Source organism: Rhynchophorus ferrugineus, unplaced genomic scaffold, assembly GCF_030347505.1.
Source record: "Rhynchophorus ferrugineus isolate W39M unplaced genomic scaffold, kcgeb_rfMv2 rfM3, whole genome shotgun sequence".
Lineage (NCBI taxonomy): Eukaryota > Metazoa > Arthropoda > Insecta > Coleoptera > Curculionidae > Rhynchophorus > Rhynchophorus ferrugineus.
This window is the reverse complement of record NW_027472582.1, coordinates 51,506,894-51,523,310: the sequence shown is the minus strand read 5'-3', so window position 1 is coordinate 51,523,310 and position 16,417 is coordinate 51,506,894.

The following is a 16,417-nucleotide window of genomic DNA, read 5'->3' as shown; positions in this document are numbered from 1 at the left end:
ACTTACCCAACCCCTTTTAAAATTTTATTCTTTTTTAATTTAGTGAGAAGATTTCTGCATCTTGTCTCTTAGTGATGGGTATTTTTCCCACCAAGAAGTCGTCATTTTTGAGTGGGGGTGGCTTGGATGTTAGTTTATGATTCTGTCGTCATCAAATTTATGTTTTCTCTTGGTCTCTCAGTGATTGAATTATTAGAGATCATATCGCAATATCAATAGTATATTCTTGGTTTGGGTGGTTAGTCATAGAGAATGAGTTATCTTAAAGGATACTGTTGTAGGTGTCTATCTATATTTAGAATTGGATTCCGAATTGGAGTTAACTGTGTTGATTGATTATTGTTAGCTGATGTTTTTCAATTAAAACAGTGACGCACTTTAAAATAATTACAAGATTGCTAAATGCTTTATGAGATGATAACGATTTGTCAAAATTGTTTTGGTTTTTAAGATTTTCAATACTTTCTCGAATTTGTATGTGGTTGCTATGACTTGGTTTAGTATGAACGATTTGAGGGTTCGGTTTTTAGGTCCTGATCATAGTAAATGGTCTTTTACTTAGATCATATAGTTTTTTACTATAGATCATATTTTGTGGGCAGTTATGATATGTCATATAATCATTCTGATCTAATTTTAATTACAACAATGAACAACTTAAACATCATGAGACATTACCATATATTGTGCAGTAGTCCAGATATTGATTAATCAATTTCAAGAAAGTTTTGTTGTTGTGGTATGAACCTATAGTATTTCGCCTTTTGTTTCTATATATAACACAATATTGTTATCTATATGATATGTGATTGAAGAGCTTGTTAAAAACAACAATTTTGAAATTACTTAAAACGTTTGGTGTTATCTGGTACTTACGTCCATTTTACAGTAAATGGTCAGTGGGATGTAGAAAAAGTCACTTTGTATCATTGTCTTAAAAACCTCAGTGGAACACATGGAGAACGACTAAGAGCTACGATATAATAATAATAAGATAATGAAATAAGTTTGTTGTTTCCTTTAATATACCACTAGAGTTAAAATCTACATAGCTGATATTTGTGAATAAAATATAATCTAACATCATTTGAATTAATATGTAATATATTCAACAACTCGAAAAATTTACACTTTACTTTACTTACTATTAACTTTACTATTAAGCAGAAGACTAGTTAATCTATTTTAAGATGATTATGCTGTCGAAGGGGGCTTTTCTATTCGCATGACTTGTAATTGGCATGTACATGTGGTATCGTAATTGGTCTTTGAAAAATATATTTTGTTTGCTTTATGTTTTGCTTATTTAGGTATGATTCCTACTTCACTTAAACTCCGCAATTATTTTTATTTCGCCGGCCCTGGTAAAATTTATGAAAACATACTTGTATGAAATATCTTTGTTTGTAGGGTAGTTTACAAATTGTGACAAAGGATGATATCAAAATCAGTAGAAGTTTTATCTATAATTAGAAGAAAGTATAACAGAAGGATAAAAAGTATTGTAAAAAAACGTATTGAAAAGAAAGAGGAGATTTACTTAAAGTGTGGTCTGGTGTTTAACTAAAAATACTTAACAATAATTCGGACCTTCTCTCTGCTGCTACAAAGTTTTTAACTAATCTAAATATGAGACAAAGCTGCTTGCAAAAAAATGGGTATGCAGGCTACGAGTGTTGAATTGTTTCTTGGGCAGAGATTGAACTTTGTGTTTCTTTGGTTACCATAGAAAATCTGATGCAAACTCTTACAAGATCTAATAATCATACGTGACAAAAAATATGCATTTTTTTCAAATCTATTTTTAATTACAACTAATCTAGAATAAGATTAAAGAGCAATATTTTACGATTAAGATCTTAAAGCTTAGGTGTTTTACCGAGTTTAACCCACTGGCGTTTCCTATATTTTGTTTACTCTTCGTTACACCATACAATACGCACTGTGCTCTACTTTTAAACCACTGTACTCACTAGCTTAAAAGGTTTGGTTCTTTTAAGTATTCTCACTATTCCATTTTGGTCTAACACCTGAACTGCTTTGACATTCTCGTAATTATTAAGCCGTTCTCCATCTCCACTCCCAGGGCTCTGTGTAGGCCGCTGTTTCTTACATACCAAGGGGCATTGAATTGTCAATGCTCATGTTAGGGGTATTGACCCCTTAGTATCTTGTTCTGGAATTTTTGTATTTGTACTTCTATATTGCTTGCAATGGCCCACACCCCAAATTGTATGCCGTAGGTCCACACAATCTTTAGCATCTGTTTGCATATCATCAACTTATTTCGAATCGATAGTTCAGAGTCTCTACATAAAAGCCAATATAATTTTATATATTTGAGATTCAGCTATTCTCTTTTCCTCTTAACGTATTCTTTCCATCGTAACTTCATCTCTAGGTTCAGGCCTAGGTACGCAGCTGTGTTTGCATATGGAATTATATGATTGGTAATAATTATGAACATTTGAACAGAATGTTTGTTAATAAAATTTGCATACACTGATATTAACATCAGTTCAATTTTAGTTATCAAATTAATTTATTACTACTAGTCTGTTGTATTTGCATTAAGATACAAGCAAGGCGTGTAGGGGATTAATACATCAGAATGAATTTACCAAATTAGAATTAAACTAATATACTTAAGCTAAAGTTAATAATACACTTATACATTAAATTAGTTCATGTTGTTTGGTTCGCTTCAATCTTCTCATTTCTTGCTTAATATCCAGTAAATATATAAAAGATACATCTTTATAACTGTGTCATTATAACTGCATCGTCAAACGTCCAAATACTGCTCCTTTTGGTGATGGGAAATAGATCCACCTTGTTCTGCCGGTTTGCCAGGATTTTTAAGCATAATTCGAGCAACTTCCTCGGAGAAATTCCGGGACATGGTTCAATCTCAAATAGGCACTGAAAGTGTATGTCAACATGATTATTGCTTTTCGTGGCAGCTCTTTTAATAACCCAGGTGATATCGTCAATTTGAGGAGCCTTTTTAGGATTGAGGTTGTTGTCAATTTATGTGGCAACTTCCATTGGAGAATTCAAATTTACAGCTACATCGGGCGAATAAACAGGATTTTACTATAGGTCTTTTATAGATTCTATATGATTCGGTTGAAACACTTTAGCTATATTTTCTGCAAATAATTCAGCTTTTTCATCGTTGTGCCTCACCCATTCATATTGATAATTTTTATTAGGCGGTACTCCAATAATTGATCTTTTAAATCTCCGAGTTGATTTCACTAGCGAGTATGTTTCCGAGCTTAATTTACTTGCATATTTTTCGAAGCAACTGTGTTTATATTATTTAACTTTTTGATTTGTTAGGTTACTAATTCTATTAAAATTTGTTTTGTCTAGAGCATTTCAGGTTCTGTACCATACCTTTCTAGATTTTCGTATTTCTTTTACCAATTCCCTAATTTTAAAAGGCTATTTTGCCTCATATTATATGTTGGATAGCTTCTTTTGCAGCAAACCGAATACTTTAATTTATATTTCTGGTTTGCAGCTCAACATCGTGATGTGTTCCTGAATTATAAGTCTAAATGTGTCCAACTTAGTAAATTTATTAATAAATTGATGATAGTTCGCACAAGCTCTCGATTTGTATTTGATTTAATGAGATGCCTTTCGAAATGTAAAAGTCCAATAGGTCTTGCAGTTTATTACTGTCGGTGGGCTAGTAAGTTGGTTCAGGTGTTTTTAATCGTGAACCCCAGGCTGTATATTTAACATTAGTCTCCTCCAATAATAAACCTTGGGCCTAATTTTAAAAATAAATATTTTTAATATTTTTGAGTTTCATTCCCTGGTGCGACAAGGCCTCATATCTTGGTCTAATTTTTGATAAATGATTTACTTGGAGCCACCACATCAGAAAGGTCATTTCAAAAGACTACGGATTCTCCTCCACGTTATACTCGCAAATATGTCGCAGCAGTAAATTACCATCAACTGTCAAAGTTATACAAGAGTTTAATTAGATCAGTGATTAATTTCGGATCAAACACTTGATCCAGATATGCTGAGCAAAATCTGATCTCAAAGCTCCATGTAATGCTAAACAAGTTACTCCAGCAAGCTGTGTACGTTCTGTTTTTTGTCAGGAAATTCCAAATTCACAGAGAAACTGACAACCCAACTGTAATAGATTTTTTTGAACCACATATTCAACCAAACTTCAGCCCTCTAAGATAATCCCGTCTTAAAATCCCCCTTGAGATTGCACCTCGGTAACCACCAGCCCCTGGTTCAATCCAAGCGCCCCAAAAGTCGCCCCGGACACTCACTCCCTCCTGCATAATTTCCTTCACGAGCATTCATGGACGTCATTTGATGCCAGCAGGGGTTTATAAACCAGCTGGGAAGTTTAGAAGCAAAAAAATATTTTTGTGTTACTTTATATCTTGGTGGACAATAGCTCTCCTATGTTTATTTCAGCGCTATTCTTTTCAGTACTAACTATTGTAGCTTGTGTTTCTTCTTGTCTTATCTCGTCGAGTTGGAAATACGATGTCGAATAAATATCGAGTATGATGTTTTAATATTAGGGCTGTTCCACCTCGAGCGTGTTAACTGATGTGGACTGTCCAGTATGCATCATAACCCCGTATTTTAATATAATTATTTGAGAGCTATATCTATGTTATTTGTTCTCAGAAATAGTTCTAGTTCCCTTACTAGCTGATGTAACCCATTTACGTTCCATGTTATCATTCCTAAGAACGTTATCTATAATGTTTATTAAGTGACTGAAATTTTTTCGCATTTCAGTCTAAAATTCACTGAGCAAGTTCGTCATGTCGACGGTGGCTCATGGGTTATAGTTTCCTACATTTTTACGTTAATTTGTTTATCATTAAATTTGCATTGCATAAGTTTTTTGTAGTTGGAATTGCTGTTTTTTCAAGTGTTTCATTTTTGATGGCAGTTGGCTTTGTCGGGTTGTATTGATCGTTATACAGCTGTAATTTTATTTGGTTGAAGTTCTCTTATTTTCTTCTGATACACTACATACTCTTTATAGCTGGCATAAGTTCGTTGCATAATACAAAGGTTGTTACGCATTTGCGGTGCTTTCTGCATCGATTAGTGTAATGTTTACCAGCACACTTCACACATCTAGGTTTCCTATTGTATAAATTTTTAGTATGCCCAAGCTGTTGACAGTTTGTACATGTTTGTTGTTGATGGTAGTCCTTAAATAACTAGTCTGTACCACTTCTTATTTCCAACTGATATATGTTACACCCTACTTTTTAAAGAATGGATTATCTCTTGTCTCGCCAGATAATTTCTTTTAGCTCTATAGTAACGTTAATGTTGTTATTTGACAGAGCTTTGACAGAGTACTCGGTTAGTGGCAACTTCGTTTATTTGTGTTCTTCTTTTTTTATCTACACTGTCCATTCGGATTATTCGCCTACCTTTTTTACTAGTTCGTCCTCGTCGGTGAAATACTCTTATATTAATGTTCTTGGTGTGCTGGATCAATTTTGTTTGGCATTCGTATGTAATTTTACAAGAGTTCTTGATTTCACTGCCCTTGTATTACATGGGCAAAACTTGGGACGTTGTTTGTTTTGTGACACGTCTTCGTTTCAGTTTGGAACTTCTTGAGAGCGTTAACTAAAAGTCGACCTTTATTACACATATATTTTTTGTTATATTTTTTTGAGAGTTGTTTTCGAGGAGGGAAAAATATGTCTTGACTATTCAAAGGTTTATGACAATTTTATGAAGATTCTATGAGAATGTTTTGGTTATAACTTATGTGGTATTCTTTTACTTGGATTTTTGATATGAAATCTATTTCAATTAGTACCGAAGGGTTCAAATATAGGAATTATAGGGGTAGGGATTTTAACAAGATGTCGTGTTCTAAGGTTCCTAGGGAGAACCTCACATTGAGTATGTTTATGAAATTTTTCACAAACGGAATGACTGATTCGAGGTGTGTATTGACGTTCCTCATGGACCATGGGGCATTAAGTAATGCTCGAACTTTCTTGGATTGGAACACTTGTAGTAGTTCAAGTTAGCTCTCCGAGACATACATGTACCACACATGTACTCCATTGAGGCAGATTGGATACTCAACGCCTTTTAATCATCTTGCCATATTGCCCCTTAGTGATGCGTATTTTTCCCATTAACAGGTCGTCACTTTTGGTGGAGGTGGCTTGGATATTAGCTTATGATTGAATCCTTACCAAGTATACGTTTTTTTATGTTCTTTTAGTCAATTAATTTTAGTCATTAGAGGTTATTTGTTATTATAAGGACATTGTCAAAAATTAAGTTTATTACCGTAAGAAGGATGAGTAATCTTAAAGTATATTGTTGTAGTGATCCATCTATATATAGTATTGAACTAAGAATTGAAGTTAACTATCTTAATTGATTATTGGTAGCTGATGTTTTGCAATTAAACAATTGAGCGAAAAAATGTTCAAAGTTGCTAAGTGCTTTATGAGATGATGACGATTTTTAAAAATTGTTTTGGTTTTTTCAAATTTAAAGACTCACTGGAGATTGCGCGTGATTGCTATGATCCCTTCATAAAAATGATTGCAGGAGTTGATCAAGTTGGATTTTTCTTAACTAGTAATATTTTATTCTGTGATAGATGTTCCTTTAGTAAGTCGAAAATTGTGTGCATAAATATTCCTAATAGTCTATATATAGTATTAAAGTAAAACAATTTCCATTTATTTCTCGAATCTAAACGGTGACCGTATTTTGGTTTTAAGAGCCGAATTTTATTTATTCGTTCATTTCAAGCATTTTGGTATTCCCAGGACGTTCATACTACTATTGAATATTAACTTACCAATAAGTGATAGTGAAGTTAACACGTTAATAGTTGAAATATCTTCCGGATATGTATTTTAACACAGATCTTAAATATATTCATTGATTATCATTATTGGATAAAATATGCTAATTGATTATATTTCTTTCTATCACTTGAAAATAACCGCCATATTAACATGTTAGTTATTACTGGTTAACTTCAATTTTGTTGTAACTTTACCTTTATTGAATTGACCAAAATCTTGTGAAATCACCAATTCGATGTTTTAAGTGCTCAAGTAGTCTCATGTTTCAGAGCTCACATTGTCATGATGAAAATCAATCCGGCGTCTCTTGTTTGTTTTCTTTATTTCACCGAAGACCTCTAGCAAACAAATGGTTGTGTACCAATCAGAATTTACTGTTCTACGATCTTCTAGAGGCACTGTTGTAATATGATCAGGTTTCCCGAAGAAATGGGCCATCATTTTCAACTTTATTTCATCATCAACCAACTTTTATTGGATTTGGTTCATCTTGGAACACCCGTACAGTGGACTGTTGCTTACTTTCGAGCTCATACGAATATATCTATGATTCGTCACCCGTCAAGATTTTATAAACATCTTTCGAAGCACCGTGATTGATTTCTTAAGTATTTCTTTGCACTAATCGACACGAGCCATTTTTTGAGCAATTGTCAAATTGTGTGTAATCTAACACGAACATAACTTTCGCACAGCTAAGTGTTCATGTAAAATCGCATATATGCTGGCGGAATAAATGCTCAGGGATGCCTTAATCTCACACTAGGTGACATGATGGTCTTGCTTAATCATTTCGCACACATCACAACAGCCGATTTTGGACGAGCCTAACGAAATTCGTCGGACAGCGAACTTCGACCACGATTTAATTAACTAAGCTAGCGATACACGGTGGTTTTTGATGGAGCTTCTCGCCAAAAGTTAAATTAAGTTGATTGATGCACTTTTGTTGTGATAACGTTCCACGTCGAAAATCGTAAAAAATCATCACACGAAAATGTTCACAGTTCAGTTCCATTTTTTGCCGAGACGAAACTTTCAACTAAATTTAAAATAAACAAATAAGGTCCGTGCGACAAAATGTTCAAAGTACGTATATCGCTAAAAAATGATGGAACCGTCAGATATAAATAGTGACCCTCGTATAAATATGTGTTATATATATTTCAAAACATGGAGAATCCGTTATAAGAACTAAGCATTTAGCAATGGTTCCCTTATAAGTTAAGAAATTGATTTTATCAGTAGGTTAATGACGCATGACATATTAAAGGCTAAGCTAATAGTAGCGACTCCTTTAGAGTCGTAGATCTATTATTATATTTAGCTAAGACTCTTCGTGTTGTTTTTCCGACTGATTTGAATATCGGTGCAACATATGTCTTAGATATAATCGTCAATCGTATTATATCTTGTTGTATATCAGGTCATTGTCTATATTGCTATTACGGACACTGAACTTGCGACAACTACTCCTATCGAATCATATTGGCCAATTTTGTCCATTACATTTCTTCCTAGTGGTTTTTATGTTTCTCTTCTCTAGTATTTCTTCTTAGTTTATAATCATAAACTATCAAACATCCATCTTCCCATCTTCTGATACCAGTTTTCTACAGCTGATAGTTATTGTCATAGGGGAAACTGGGTTCATTATAAACAATAAACAACATACAAATTCATGTAGAAGGCAAATAACACTTTAGAAATTATCGGATAATATATTTACAATTAATATTATTTATATCTTATAAGAGTACTAACGTGTTATTATAGTTCGTTATATAAGTAGAACTCTTAATCGAATCTATTATAAATGATTTGTATTTTATGATTTTCATTATCTCTTCTGTCGACACCCGAGAATAGAATCTTTCACTAGGAATAAACATTTTATAAATATTATTAAAGTAACAATTCAGCAAAATGTATTAGCCTAAAAGGCACGACAATTAGACATAAATTACTAAGTAAAACTAAAAGAAGACTCCAAAACTGATACATAAAGTGCTTTGATATTTATGGCCCTAATTTCACAATATTTGAAGATAAGATTATAACTATCATTTCAAAGTTTTTAGTTTAAACTATCACCATTAAAGTTGTCAGAATCTTAGAAATCAGATACATTTTCATGAAAAAGATAATCCAGGGAAATGAAATTATTGGACGTTTAGTGTTGACGTTGACTATTGAATGATAAAAACCTGTTTCACGTAAAATATGAGTTAGGAGTTATCACTTGATTCAATCTTACCCTTTCTGCAGTCAGACTTCTCTACTCTCTACTAGATGTATATAGAGTTTTTGATTGAAATAAATTATAGTAGGTGTATCGGATGTAGAATCTGTTGTTTTCAGGAATATTACTTTAGCACAATCGATATTTTATATGCAAAGTATGAAAACTAACCTTAACAAATTCGAAATAAAATGTGAAACTAATTTCGAATAATAGGAAGAAAGAACGGTTTCTGGGTCCAAAACTTATATTTACAATGCTTTGATATTCATATTCATTGCCCTACATTCACTATTTTTGAAGATAACATTATAGATAACATTTATAAGGTCTTAGTTGTCATTATAGCCATTAAAGTCGTTGGAATCTTAGCAGAAATCAGATTCATATTTATGAAAAAGATAATCCAGGGAAAGGAAATTGGACGTTTAGTGTTGACGTTTATTATTGAATGAGAAATACCTGTGTCACGTAAAATATGAATTGGGAGTTTTCTCTTGATTCAATCTTATCCTTTCTGCAGTCAGACTTCTCTACTCTCTACTCAGATATATATTGAGTTTTTGATTGAAATGTGTATCGAATGTAGAATCTGCAGTTTTCAGGAACAACGTAATGTATGCACAATCGATACTTTGTATTCAAAGTATGAAAACTAGCTTTAAGAAATTCGAAATAAAATATGTAACTAATTTTGAATAATAGGAAGAAAGAACGGTCTCAGGCTGCAAAACTGATACTTACAGTGCTTTGATATTCATGGCAGATAAGATAACATTATAGATAATATTTTAAGGTCTTAATTGACATTACCGCTATTAAAGTCTTTGGAATCTTAACAGAAACCAGATTCATGTCCATGAAGAAGATAATCCAGGGAAAGGAAACTATTGGACCTTTACTATCGACATTTACTAATGAAGGATAAATACCCGTGTCTCATAAGAGGTAAGTAGGGGATATATCTTGATTCGATCTTACCCTCTGCAGTCGGACTTCTCTACTCTCTACTCAGATGTATAGTGAGATTCTGATTGAAATAAAATATAGTTGGGGTATCGAATGTAGAATCTGCAATTTTCAATAATATATATATATATATATATTTATATGATATATGTAATATTGAAAAACAGATAGAAAAGATAGTTCCTGTGCCCAAAACTGTTACCTGCATGGTCCTAAATTCACAATGGTCAAGAATAATTTTATATATAACATTTTGTAGTTTTTATCTGACGCTATCACCATTAAAGGCGGCGAAAGCTCAACATAAGTCAGATTCATAACCTAGACTAAGATAACCCAGGAAGAGGAAATTTTTTAGGGACCTAGGCAGTTGATGCCGACTATTAACGGATAAATAGTTGTGTCATGTAAAAGAAGGATTAGATGAATAGTCTAATCAGAGGTACAGGACAATAATGTAAGGCTTTTATCGAACGCAGATCTATTCGAAGCATCATTTAGATGACAAGCTTCGGATCTATCCGAAGATAATTTGGTTTCTAAACACCAGAGTGGAATCTGAGAGATTTTATTCTAAGTAAAAATTCTAAGAACTAGAACAGAGCTAGAACGTAAAATTGACAAGATTGGAAAGAATAGTCAATTAGCGTTAGATATAAAATAGTGTTAAGTTAAATTATGATAATTAAAAGCCTTGCATAAAGTCCTAGTTTAATGGTTTTTCAAACCTAATTTTGTTTTCGTTTCAACATAAAGATTGTGGATGGAACTCCATTGTGGATGTGGAATAATATATTTATAACCCTCTATATTTTTCATATCGCTGTTGGTTGTTGTTAATACATTGAGAGAATTCGAAAATATAATTTCTTGAATTACATTCTTTCTATGTAATTTATTACACGTGTGCATTAGTGTTATATATGCGTCTTCACAGGTGTTCGGTGTAATGCTGGTGTAGTATATTTTAGAATTTATAACTAGCAACTATCTCTTGTTTCCAAAAATATTATAACGTTTACTAATTACCATTTGATAAACTGTTCTAAGCTTGGTACAAAGGCTGATGACCAAATATCTTGTCGTGCTGAAGCAAAATATTGTTTTAATTAATTAATTATCACCATATGGAAATAAATGACCATTACATTTCACTGCATTTGACTTGATTCGTCATTCCTTGATCCGAATGGTTGATTGGTTGATAGTGTAGTTTATTGCAGTTTAACAGTGATCGACTAAATGCCGTTGCTTGCAGATACTTGATTACTTACTACAGATGCAATTTTTCTGATAGGATTTGTGTGTTTTGATAGGGTTTGGTTCAGTTATATATTTGCATTTGCTTAGGGATATATTCATTATTTGGTCAATGTGTATGTCTCGTGGATAACGGCTATACCCGCGGTAATTTCTATACATTTAACATGAGGATTTAAAATATATATATTGTTGAATTTCAAGGGTTAACTGAAAGAGTAAGTCCTTAGTTTGATAATACAATTAATTAAGTTTGGGTTGTTTACTCTATAGATGCCAGGCTGTGTTGTGAAATAATTAGTTCTTTCGTTTAAAAATGAAAGCAAAATATCTTAATGGCTTTAAATTTTTCTCATTAATTTAGAATATAATTATTTGTTAATATTAGGTATAGGATATTATATCACGCTTCTTATTTGTCAATTTGAATTAACAATTTTAAATATACTTCTTCATGTAGATAAATTTTATTCTATTATTTTTTATGCTTTTTAATAAATATTCTAACTTTATATCCAATAAAACCGCGTTCTGTATGGCTTTGTAGAAATGCTCATGGATGTACAGTTTAACTATATCAGCATTTATTTAGAAATTTACAGTTTAATTGATGCACTATCCTTTGTCACTGCTGATATCATGCAGTGGGTTGTTATTGATATTAATTTGTTGATTGGTCTTAATATTATTCAAAAGCATATCGATATTATCAAAAGAAAGGCTCTAATACAGGATAAAATAGTTAACAAATAATTGGAGAGTAAATATACTATCAAAAAAAAGTCAAGAGGAATAAATTTGAAAACTGAGTAGTCCTATCTAAGAAATATTTTTGATAGCTCAGGCAGTTGAACAAATGTATTAAACAAATTTGAATGAATATTCGAGAACTCGCATGGCATTTACATAATTTTTAGTACCATTATTCTTAAATGACTTCATGTTATTATTATTCATTTGTTGTGAAGCTAATGAGATTAGTATGTGTCTCGAAAAAGATGTTATGGCTATCTCCAAAGAAACTAACATTGTTACTAATAGATCGTTTTATTTGTGAGGTATAATTTATGATATATGTTGAGGTTGTGTTGAGTATTATATGTTAGTGTATTATATATTATAGGCTTTTGTGTCAACACTGCGCTTGTTTACGTGTTATTTTAGCATGATTTTCTTTAAAAAGGTGACTTCATGCTTTTAGATAAGTAATCTTGTTATATAAATGTATACATTACTACGTTCCTAACTTGTTAGTTGACATATGCAGCGAATTAGGGACGTCGTCATTTTAGAATTCTATTTGTTCACATTGAATCTTCACTGGTGTTATAGTGTTATTAACTTTTTGTTCACATTGAATCTTCACTGGTGTTATAGTGTTATTAACTTTATTAAATAACTTAGACTAGAAATATGAAATAATTGATCGTCTTGCGTATTTGAGTTTCTCTAGGTTTTGTTAAGCCTACTAAGCTGTTTCATAGTTAAATATTTATACTTTTTATAAATAAATGTATCTACTCTACTAATAACATATTCTTGTAACATAAATTTATACATTGTTATGTTTTTTATATATTGATTTCCATCAACAATTTAAAGTGTTTTCTGTATATAGTCAGGTACTATTTTATTTCATTTTTATGTTTTTTGATATTTTTTGAGAATTTTTTGTATTACTGTATTTACCAAAGCCATAGTTACTGCCTATAAAGAGAACGTTAATTTGTACCAGATTTTAAAAATATCAGTGGTAATAATAAGCTCTGTGGGCGCCTTTATAGAGTTTCGACTTCCTTGGACCATCAATGGTAATATCACTATGGTACAACAGCATAAGGAACATTACTGGTTTATTATGGCAATATTGTGCAGGTTTATCAAATATTTTGTGCACATTTTTCTATGAATCTGGCTCTATTCCTTTACTTACATATTCTTGTTACCTAAATATATACATAGCTACCTTCGTAATATATTAATTTTCATTAATCATTGAAAAGCTTTTCTTTGTCTGGTAAAATTCTATTCTATTATATTTGAAAAAAAAATGAATATATTTGGATTTTCTAGAATTATAAGTATATGAACGTATGTAATATAGAATGAAGAATTTTGAGTAATATGTGTACTCACCGTGGTGTTTATATAATTTTATGTACCACTGTTAATCATGCATCTTTAGTATCATTATTAATCATTATAAAGTAAAGTGAAAACCAAAATAACTTTATGAATTTAAAGGGAACCTATTGAATATAATATGTGATTTTAAGAACGCTAAATCTTAAGGGTTTCCACTTTCGACAGTAAACGTCCAGTAGTTAACCTTACTTGATATCTATTATTAAGGATATGATCAATATTATAGTAATTTTTGCATTATTATCAACATAATTGGGTCGCGATAAAATTAGTATGTTATGTACATGAATATGTTTGGTTTGTCCTAACGAATTTATTATTAATTTAACTTGAAAACGCACTGTAACTGTATATTGTATAACATTGGGCTGGATATTGTTTGATTAAGGAATGTATTATGCCCATAATTGTAAAAACCTTAGTACATACGTTAAATTTTCGATCTAAAACGTACGGTACACCGCTCGAAACACTCTAACAAGATTTATTATTAGTTCTCATGGCCTATAGTAGATTAATACTATTTAAATTCACAATTGACTCATGAGTTTTGAAACAGTTTGTTTTCGCTATTTGATGAGGTAAACTTGAATGCCATTAGGTAAATTTTCTGTTCGGAAGATATATAGTGATGGGGAATGTTGATTTTGACCATAGATTTTGGGGAATGTTGGCGTCGGATGTATTAAAATTTGTCACTAATATTGAAGAATGTGGAATGTGGGTCAAATATATATTTTAGAGCACACACACTGAGAAATTATAATTGGCTTTCTAGTTGTATAAGTACATAAAACTATGTGGAATGGCGGTTTGTGAATGATATGGTGCCTATATAGTTTTTAGTATCATTATTACTGTTATATATTTAAGAATTTTATTAATAAATATAAGGTGAAATGAGAACCAAGATGATTTCATATTGCTACCATATATTTATTGGCGACACATCGACCGTAATTAGAATATCCAAGAGGAGGTCATTAGAATTATAATATCTACTGTTAACATATGTCACTTTCGGTAGCAAACGTCCTATAGTTTCCTGTCTCTTAATCATATAAATCTCGAATTAATCTGTACATGGGTCTGTTAAGATATTAGGTACAAAATATAATATGCAACCTAATTAGACATAGCGTTTCAGAACTACGCTCAATGGAAAATTTGTTCGTTTCTGAATTCTTAAATTCTACCTTGAGTTGCTTAGATTATTTTTCATCTACCATATATAAATTATTTTGCAAGTAATATAGATATTAACATATATATTAATATATATTTACCTTACAAGAGTTTACCATTGTGCTTTCATCTTTGTGAGTTACCTTCAAGTGTCGATTATACTTATTTCATTTAAAAAATAAAGTTAACTTGTTTTATAGTTATATATCTTTAAAACTTATGAAAAGATTTATTTTCAATTATTTAAACAAGAACTCTTTTCAAATGCCATTAAATTCTAGTTTTTAATATTAATTTATTAATTTGAAAATATAATAGATATAATATTGAGTAGGCTTATCAATTATATATTAGGGCAGGGCATATAGTACTTTTTGTGTCAATACTGTGGTGGTTTACAACAAGGTTTGTTTTGGCAAGTTTTTCTATGAATAAGTAGTTCTACTCCTTTACTTATATGCTATTGTTACATAAATATATAAGTTCCTGCGTTCCTTGTTGTAACTATTGAATTTATTTCTTTTTGCAGTCACACTATATTTTATTATATTTGAAAAAAATATATGTAGGAATTTTCTAGTTGTATAAGTATATAAAACAATGTGGAATGGAGGCTTATGAATGATATGGTGTCTATATAATTTTTAGTATCATTATTTCTCTTATAGGTCTGGGATCAATATAAATCAATATAAGATGAAGAAAGAACCAAGATGGTTTCATATTACTACCATATATTTATTGACAACACACCGAGTGTAATTTGAATATTCAAGATGAAGTCGTTATAATAATAATACCTACTGTTTACATATTTCACTTTCGGTAGTAAACGTCCAATAGTTCCCTTTCCCTGGATCATATGAATTTCGAATTAGTCTGTAAAATGGCAGCTTAAGATTCAAAATATTTAAAAAAGTTTAATATCTGAAATATGCAACCTAATTAGGTACAGCATTTCGGAGCTACGCTCAATGTATAATTTGTTTGTTTCGGGATTCTTAAATTCCATCTTGATTTTATTAAACTATTTGGTCGAGATCACTATATTTGTTGAATTAATATAATTGATAAAAATATTATGTTTCAGCCCCATAATATATATAGTATATATATTCTAATATAATAGGGAATATTATAGGCTCTTCTAATTATTGTTCTATGACTTGATACTTTAAGGAAGTGTGTCACTTTGAAAACTGGAACGAGATGGTACTTCGAATAATAAATTGTGGTAGAGGAGCTGGTTTTCTCGAGTTAGCTTGGATAAGCCTATTGGTCTTCGGAATTTATTCTGAGAGGAGAATCCAGGAGAATTTCTTTATTCTGTTCTACTCGGGTTTCCTTGTGTTCCTCTTCCTCCTGTTTTTCCTCTTGTTCTTCGAAGCGATTGCACAGCAGTCCACGAGAGCTAGGATAATCGGATGGTGGTCCGAATATAACTCGCCGAAAACTAGCACATCAGAAGGAGGTTGTGGAGGATAAAGGAATCCAGAGTGCGTGGTGTGCCCCATTGTCTTATAGCGGGTATTGGGCAGGCCCATCCGGTAGGGCGTGACCGACCCCAAGTTTGTGATAATAAAAAAACAATGTAAATATTTAGAAAATAGTAATCAGAATTTATAATTAGATTATATTCATTGCTTAATTATCTTTAACGTATACTCTATATACATAATATATAAATTGGAAATTGTTTGGTCATTTGATGATAGAATCTAGCCAAGGATGGCACCAGTAGCATCCAGTCATC